Source organism: Lagopus muta, chromosome Z (genome assembly GCF_023343835.1).
Source record: "Lagopus muta isolate bLagMut1 chromosome Z, bLagMut1 primary, whole genome shotgun sequence".
Lineage (NCBI taxonomy): Eukaryota > Metazoa > Chordata > Aves > Galliformes > Phasianidae > Lagopus > Lagopus muta.
In genome coordinates, this window is record NC_064472.1 from 20,107,613 (window position 1) to 20,114,796 (window position 7,184).

The 7,184-nt window shown below is 39.9% G+C and overlaps 1 protein-coding gene across 1 annotated transcript in view; it reads left to right on the plus strand.

Moving 5' to 3' along the window:
* IPO11 (importin 11) overlaps positions 1-7,184 on the plus strand; it is a 483,265-nt gene that overhangs the window by 119,658 nt on the left and 356,423 nt on the right. The gene's annotated exons all lie outside the window — the stretch shown is intronic.

Sequence of the window (7,184 nt, forward strand, 5' to 3'; positions counted from 1 at the left end):
CAAAAGATGGGAAAAGGCCTGGTCCACAAGAAGGCACCAAATGCTTCCTGCAGTTGGAGGAATACATGTATTGTACACTGCAAAACAGTAAGACTTGACGTATTGCCCTGGTGGGGTGGTACAGTGATATCTTCCATCTCAATCGGTAGCTTAGGTGGGTGTGAGAGTTGCTGTGCTGCCAGTAAGCTCATGGACAATTGTTGCTGCTCTTCGGCTTTTCTAAAAACATACCATGCATTCTGATCTGTGCAGCTTACTCCACTGGGCTCACAGCTCACAGCCAATGTTTCCTCTTCTTGGAAGCACTTGTTCTGTAGGGTTTATGTATGTTTTCCATACCTTGGTGAGTAGTAGGTTATGGCATGACTGAATATAGGAGTTTTCTGCATTACCAAAATCTTTGATATGTTGTATGATGTCATACATGACTATGTAATCTGAACACCTTCCCTTTCATTTTCAGTTATCTTCCACTGAAGAAAAAACTGGCAGGCAACTATCAGAGAGAAGCCACGGTGCCTGTGAATTCCGACGGTGAGACCTGAGTCACTGGAAGATTAAGAAGGAAAAGGTCTGAATCTTTGTATGTATTCTCATGTATAATCAGTCTTCATGGTGTCTTCCAAATAACTGAGTTGTGCTCAAGTGGTGGTAGTTCTAATGTTCTGTACCTTAGAATCATAGAATGGGTTGGAAGGAACCCAAGGATCATCATGTTCCAACCCCCCTGCCACAGGCAGAGCCACCAACCTCCAGATCTGTTAGTAGACCAGGCTGCCCATGGCCCCATCCAACCTGGCCTTGAACACTTCCAGGGACAGGGCATGCACAACCTCTCTGGGCAGCCTGTTCCAGCCCCTCAGCACTCTCTCTAAAGAACTTCCCCCTGACATCCAGTCTAAACCTACCCTTCTTGAACTTAAAAATACTCCCCCCTTGTCCTGTCACTGTCAACCCTTGTAAAAAGTTGATTCTCCTCCTGTTTATAATCCCCTTTTAAATACTGAAGGCTGCAGTGAGGTCTCCTTGTAGCCGCCTTTTCCCCCACTGAACAAACACAGTTCCCTCAGGCTGTCTTTGCCAGGGAGGTGCTTCAGCCCTCTGGTCTTACTTTCTGTAACTTCCTTCCCTTCCTAGTAGTGGCGTCATTCATGTATTTGAATTTTCTCATAGTCGTTCTTAAAACAGTGTAGAACAATAGGATATCACATTATCTAATAGAGTTGATTTTCTTTTGCCTTGTAAAAATAATATTATGGATATTGGAGACTATAAAGATTGCAAAACAGAAGGATTAGAATTAAAAGCAGTCCTGGTCATTGAAACTTGCTTTTTTTTGATGTGCAGAATGGCTTATTCTTCAATCAGAACTGATGGAAGTTTATTTGATGTCTTTTCATGACTGACATATCTCCTGTAGTCCTTAGCAGTACTACACAGTAAGAATCACACCATGTTTAAAATCCTCAGACACTGAGGCTTGGCCATTATTTCTAGTTTAGTTATATACTGCTCTTCCATTGTGGAGGTATAAAGAGAAAAAAGATTCCGTGGAAAAAAAAATATCTGAGGGCTCTGTTGGTGAAAACTGTGATCAAATATTTCTGAAGTAATTTCTATGCCTTGGAATTAATTTTGGAGCACAAGGAAGCCTGGTCAAAATACCAGAGTGTTTCTCTTCATTCCATGTCCTTGAGATCTGCGGCTGAACGCTGTGGCTATCATTGTCTTAAAATGCTGCAGTACCTTTCGATATTCACTTAAATGAGAACTTTTTTTCTTTTTTTTTTTGAATCCAGGACAGTTGTTTAGTAGTGAAGGGAACTGAGCATGGTTCTCTCGCATCACAGGCTGCCACTGAATCTTCATTCTCTTGGTGAGTTGGTTGAAATTCTTAAAGATGTGGTGTTACTTCTGAATTATGAGATTCCATCTTGTGGCCCCAAAAAATGTCTTGCTTGTACCTTCATTTTCAAACTTCTTTTATAGACTTCCTTTTGCCAGAACAGAAGCCAGGAGAAATTGTTCTTACCCAAACTACATTGCTTTAATTTAGATTTTTAGTATTTCAGCACTCAGTTCATTTCCACGTCCAGTTTTCCCTTCAGAGAAAAAGTGTTAAAAGTTTTCTTCTTAGAAAGAGAGGAAGAGAAGAGGCATATGTGGGACTCCAAATGCAACTGCAGTTCAAGACAATTTAGCTTCCCCAATAGTATTTCATGTCTTAATCTCAAAAGCATTTGATTTTAATGCCATGGCAGTAGACTAAAACTGGATAGCATGTATATTACTACAGGCTTATTATATTTTTTTTTAAATTGTAGGTAATACTCTGAATCTAGAGTTGTGACTGGAAGACAGACTGTGGATCACTGTGGCTGTCTAGCAGAACAGATGGAGCTCTTTCTAAATGATGACTCTGCTAATATGCTCAATCAGTGCTTTGGATGACTAACCAGCAATTTTTGCAGTACAGATGAAATTCTGTAGGCCCTTCTCTCTCTTTTCGTTTCTGTCTTTTTTTCTTTTTTTTTTTAATATTAGAAAGTAAAATTGGTTTCCTAGTATTTTTAAGCAAAGAAGATATTCCAAGTGCTTTGCATTAATAAGTTTTTGCAGGAAAACCATATTCTATCATCTTCTTTGTACATTCATCCTGCACGTTATATTGCAAGTTTTCAAAAGTCTCTGAAACTGGCTTTTCAAGAATGCTTTAGTGTTCTAAAGCATTTAGTTTCTAACGTCAACTTAGTTCAAGCTCATCTTTCAAGTTTGTCTAGTAGCAGTTAAAATTTTGTGTAAGTAGCCAAGTGCATCAAAACTGGGGTGCTGTTTACATAGAGGAAAATTTTACTTTCTGAATTGTGCCAATTTAGATTTGTAGTTCCATAGAGCAAATTGGCATGAGAAGTAAATTTATTTCAGTGAGACATCTTCAATTTTATCTAAAATATGGATTTTTACTGAAAAGTCAGACAGCCTTCCATTTTTTTTTATTTCAAAAATAAGATAATAAAAATCCCGGTGATTCATCTTTTAATGAAGGATGTAACTTACAAAATGGCAGTATAACTGGTACCTTTAATAGATTGTGAAATACGGTACCCTCAGTTGGTTTCTTGCTCTGCAGTTCTGCCTTAAGGATAAAATATGATGTGTTTGTATGCAGATATTTTTGTGATCCTTTTAAATGCTTGTCCCTATGGAAGCATACTTTTTACAAGGTTAAGAGAGGAAGGAACACAAACTCCAAAGTGTTAAGTTTAAACTTTGCCTCAATACAATGCAACAAGTAGTGGAGATATTTTGCAGTGTTGCAGACCATATTGAATGTAAAGATAAGTGTAAGAATTGGCTTTACTGATTATCTGCCTCCCTGTTGAAGTGTAAGCTCTGTACCACACATGGGAAGCTGGAGCATTGCCTCTGCCATTGCTCTGGAATGTTGACAGTAAGTAGAACCTAGACCTAAAGGCAGTAAAAGCAGTAAAAGTAGAGCACTGTATGCTCTGAGGAAAAAAAATGCCTTAAAAAGAAAATTACATCAGCTGCTATGTTTTCAGACATCTGCAAGGTCACAGGAGCAAAGATTTCTATTAACATGGCTACAAAGCACAAGTTATTTCTGAAACCAGCGCTAACAGTTTTGTGCATTTTCTAGTTGTAGAGAATGGTTATGACTAGATAATTAGTTCTATGATCATGAACTGCCTTTTAAAAAAACGTAACAAAATCTGATCTACATAATGTGAAGAGCTCTCTCAGATTCTTTCCTTGTTCATCAAATTCAAATATTTAGTGGTTTTAAGCTTTTATTTGTTGCTTGCTGTTAAGCCTCATAGTTTGAAATGAAAACTTAAACATTAGTAACAGAATCCATGCTCCTGCTGTTCCATTATTGTGGGCACTTGTGTGTTCTTTGGAATCAATAGGCAGCAGAAGAGGTGAAGGTGTCACATCCAATTCTAACAGTCTGTCTCCAAATTATGAAATGTCCTGTCAGCCCAGGAGCCAGCTGGTGAGTAGAGTCTCTTACTGCGTTTTGTACCAAATGCTCTTGTTAGAACTTCTTAATTTTCTTAATCTTAGTCCTTCTGTAGGTGTAATTTCAAGGCCTATTTGGAAAAATGCTCAGCTGAAAGAGCTAAGGCTGTACTGGAAGTACCCATGGAGCAGTTAATGAGGAAGGTGAACTACTGATTCTTAAGAGCGTGATGAGCTAAGACCCAGGGCAACAAGCACAGCTACCATGTAGACCTATCCCTGTCTGCCCTCCCAGCTCATCATTCTGACGTTGGAATCACTTATCTGACTGCAGAAAGTCTTGATTTGATGTCCAAGGATTCAAAGGCAAATGACTATTCATAAAAGTATTCTGGAAAGTCGGAAAAAAATGGATGGGGGTGATTCAGGACAGATCTAAATATTCATCTACTGAAGTCGCTGGAATTACATCAAGGCTCATCTTGGCACAGAATTTAGTGAAGCCAGTTAATTATAAGAACAACAGTGGTTAAAAAAGGAGTGCCAAATTCTGCACAGTCAGTAGGCAGGAATAATCATTTGGGGTTTGTGGCCTTCAATTCCAGATGACCTGAATCTCGTTAAACAGCACAGTGACTAATTACAATGCTTTTTTTTTTTTCCCATCACTTTTCCCGTGCATGGGGAAACAAGTCAGACTGCAATTGATCTCACAGATGAGTTACCAATGGAGCAACTGAAGCTCTCTCTCCCTTCTGAAAATGAGTGGTCTTGGACAAATGTTGTCCTTGCTTTTGCCAATTGTTAACAAACCTTCACCAGCACAACTAAAGTAGTTTAGTAGGCTAAGGTTGTGACAAGGAATATTGCATGAAAGTCTCTCCCAGCAACGTCCTATTTGTATAATGCTAAACATCAGTTGCTCACTTAAATGAGTGGAAATTGTGGTTTCTGTGGAAAAAAAAGATTTGTTTTGTCCATCTAATGGAAATTTTAAGTATGTTTAATAGATTGGTACAGTAACTAAAAATATTCCAAAATAGCCATCGAAGTGACAGGTCTGACTGTCCTTGTTGCAGAAAGGAACAAATGTAGTTGAAGAAAAACTTCACGATCATGGTCAGTATGCCTTGCTGTGAAGAAGGCAGGCATCTTCTGATAGTATGGTGAGGGCTCCTCTGAAAGTACTGCCTTCTATGCTATTATTTTGGCCCACAACTTCAGAATAGGGTGTTGGTGATATAGCAGTAGAGAGTGAACCTTCCCACCAACATTCCATTACATTTTGGCAGCAGAGAGGCAGTCTGACAGAATGGCATCTGAGATGGAAATGCATATGAATCAAAGGTGTGTCACTGAATTCCTCTTTGTGGAAAAAATGGTACCCACTGACATTAATCAGTGTAGACCTATCCCCGAGCATTTCTGGATCCCAAAACAGTAAGGCGTTGGGTGGTGCATTTCAGCAGTGCAGAAGTGACAGTGTCTCATCTCTGCGGGTGCAGATTTTTCCAAGCGTGGCATGCAGGTTCTTGTTCATCACTGGTAAACATGCACAGCTAATGGTGTTAACTGTGTTGGAAAGCAGTGTTTTGTAGCTGAGAATCTGCTCTATTGAATAGCATTATTGTGCTCTTTGTGTCTGTTGTAGTTTTCATGGAAATAAGTAGGAGGCATTACTTTTGGAGTGACCTAGGTACAACAGCCATCATTGCTTTCTGGTTGTTTTTGCTGGGGGAAGAAGAAAAGGAACTATCATCAGAAGGTGTTCAGAGTGAAAAGTGTTTAAAATCCTTTTTCTCTGGCCATCTGATAGATTTCTTTAATAATCACCTAACAGTGTAGATGCAGCATTAACCTGGGGATGTTTTTCCCACTTACTCAATATGTCTTTTCACCACCTCTTTGTGTTGATGGAAATGCTTGATACAAGACACATGTGATTTATAGAATGGGAAAGGACTCTAACGATCACACAGTTCCAAACCCCTGCCATGGCCAGGGCTCCCCACTAGCTCAGGCTGCCCAAGGCCTATCCAACCTGGCTCTGAGCACCTCCGTGGATGGAGCACCCTCAGCTTCTCTGGGCAACTGTGCCAGTGCCTCACCACTCTCATAAAAAAAAAAAAAAGTTCTTCCTAATATCTGAGCTAAATCTCCCATCTTTTAGTTTAAAGCCAATCTTCCTTTCCTAGCACTATTTACCCATGTAAAAAGTTTCCTCCTGTTTATAATCTCCCTTTAAATATTGGATAGCCATAATGAGGTCTCTACAGCTTTCTCTTCTCCAGACTGAACAAGGCCACCTCCCTAGCCTTTCCCTGTAGGAGTGGTGCTCCAGCCCTCTGATCATCTTTGTGGCCCACTTCTGGACCCTCTCCAACTGCTCAACGTCTGCCTTGTGCTGGGGGCCCCAGATGTGGATGCAGTTCTACAGGTGAGGTCTCAGGAGGGCAGAGAGAGGGAACAGTCCCCCTCCTTTGCCACGCTGGCCACCACTCTGTTGATGCAGCTCAGGAGGTTGTCTGTACTCCTATTACACTGTGAGCTCTGAAGGCTTTTGGTTTTAAAAGCTGAGCTTCTCCAATCATTCTTGGGAATCCAGGGTCTAAATTAAAACCAGTAGGCACAAGACTTCTGGTAGTCTGACATAAGCAGTGTTGCTTGCTTGCTAGTCATTTGAGAGGTCTTTCATAAAGCTTTTATCTAAATCATATAATGCGCAATTGAGAAGTCTAATGGGTATGTTGGGAAGTACAGTGTGAGATGGTACGTAAGTACTGAAAAAGAAACTGCAGTGTTGCCTTACACAGAGGTGATCGTAGAGGAGGATTGTATTCTTGCTTAAGACTCTTGAAGCCTCTCTAAACCTTTTAGTCTTTTAAGGAGAAGGTTTTTCTGCATTCAAAAGATTAACTTTTGTGGTAGAGGCTTTGATTTCATAGCCTGCATTTTACCAGTTGTTTGTACATTAGGCATCTGCTATGATGTAGGACTTTCTCCATACTTCAACCATTCTTTTTCCATTTCACTACTTGCAAGGCTTATACAGTGTCTTTCTGTGTTCTTCATGGTGGGCTACTTTACTAAGGTATAGCAAATATAGTGTGACTAGTTTTGTTTTGGTTTTGTCTGGAAACTGAGCATTACAACACTCAGTTTTTGTTTCAGAGAAAATTAAGGGCCACATGAATTGTTCT